Here is a 2,171-nt window from a genome sequence, read left to right as displayed (position 1 = left end):
TACAGTTCACTTTTCTTTCTAGTAATTATTTTCCACTAACTTAAATCTAATTTACTAAATATTATATTTGAAATAATTGTACATAGAAGTATAAAACCAACATGATAACTGAATTATAGTTCAAAATTGAAAACCAATTCCAATTGATTTAGAACTGTTCAAAAATTTTATGACAAATTTCCAAGACCACAACAGAAGATTTCGTTCTCCTCTTTTTTTTTTCCTCTGAAGGGTCCTCATAACTTTCTTTGATTGCATGTCCCTTATATCCTCTCCAAATCCTTCCATCATTAATAATTCTTTTTTTTTTGTTTTTAAAATTGCTTCAAGAATTCTTAAGAACATAATTTAATATCTCAATTCTAAAGTGAATTTTTTAATTTTTAATGGAAAATCATGTTATTTTGATTAATTAAATACTATAACTCTAGACAACGCAATAATTCAATTAATTAACAACTCAACTATTTTTCGTTTTAGAATTGGGACATTTTAAGGAAGCAATGTGCAAAATAATTTATTGGATGAGATTAATCTAACATCATACTGGATATAACATGTAATTCTATCTACATTAATTAATATATAATATCAGATATACTTGATTTTCATCAATGCTAAAGTTTGGATTCGGTAATAACTCATTATACATACAGAGTTAGACAAGTGTTATAGGTGGATTATCTCATTGGCATGCTCCTTTTAATGTACTTGGAAATGCTAATAATTAACAAGGGCAATACAAAGAAGCTTATGTTGGATAGTGAAAATTATCTTTCCAAGAGGAAATTGGTGATTTTGATTGGTTGATTACAGACATGGATTTTTTAAGTTTTTAACCTCATCATGATGGATGGAACAAGATAAGGTTGAAAAGTTAACGTTTGTAACTATTTGGATTCCATCGCTATAATTCATGTATACAATGTTGTATGTTTAATGGAGAATTGCTTTTTTTCTATTGAAAAATGTATGAAAAACATTATACAGGAGGTTTGTAATAAATAATAAAACAAGAAGAATGAACCATATCACCAAATTTATTGAAATAAAATAGAACCATAGATACAATTGGCCAAAGGTCTATAGAGATATTTTGAAATCCAAACAACAAAACACATTACAATTCTAACATAAAAGAAAATTGTTGCTATCTAGAATAGATGGCATTTTATTTTTGTAGCTAAAGTAATTGGAATTTGATTTATCCACAAGAAAGTTAATTGTAGCTCAATCATTGGTAGCCCTTGCATTTGAAAAGTAAGTGAGACAATTTGAAACAATATGTTAAAGTGAAACTTTTAAATTTTGTTATTCATGTAACGTGTAATTCATTTGAAAGGATAAGGTGTCATGTTTTATCTTTATTTTTTTATCAAATGATTTCTTTTATTTAAAATTTTTATGTTAAAATTATCTTTTAGGTGAAAATAATACCTAATCTAACTCATATTATTATTAGTAATATATTCCATCATCGAATTTTAATATATGTACTTTATTTTGCTTTTTAATTAGAGTCTCTAAAAATACTTGTAACTCATTTGATCTCCATGTTAACATTGGACTAGTTTTAATTGAAAATATTACTAGATTGAACTTATACATTAGTTTTAATTAAAAATATTACTAGATTGAACTTACACATTAGAGGTGATAATTAAAGAAAAAGATGAAAAAATAGGATTATTTGCAATATATTTCATCATCAAATTTCAAATTAAATTAATTATTTTAGTTATCAATTAAAATATCTAAAAATAATTGATGACTTGTTTGATCTATATTCTTTGAAAAAATAAGATCAAAAAATCACTTGACTTGAACTTAGGAAACTAAATTTTCATCTCAAGATGGAAAAATAAATACCATTACTCAAAATATATTCTATCATCAAAATTCAATTTTTGTAATTGAAATATTCAAGAATCCCTAAGGCCATACATGATATCCAAGGATAAGGTCCCCTATATTTTATCTTCTATTTGTTTTCTATGAATCTTATGTTAAGCTCATACATTTCCAAGTCAAAAGGTTGGCTTCTCTAAATCAACCATTTTTTTTTACCTCAAAAGCGACAAGAAAATAATGTCTTAAAAATTGTACCATAAATAGGTTAGAAAATATGATAATTTAGAACTAAAAACTATTAGGGTCATGAAGGTCTAATT

Source organism: Cryptomeria japonica, chromosome 3 (assembly GCF_030272615.1).
Source record: "Cryptomeria japonica chromosome 3, Sugi_1.0, whole genome shotgun sequence".
NCBI classification, from domain to species: Eukaryota; Viridiplantae; Streptophyta; class Pinopsida; order Cupressales; family Cupressaceae; genus Cryptomeria; species Cryptomeria japonica.
The sequence above is the reverse complement of the archived record's forward strand: the minus strand, read 5'-3'. Positions refer to the sequence as shown.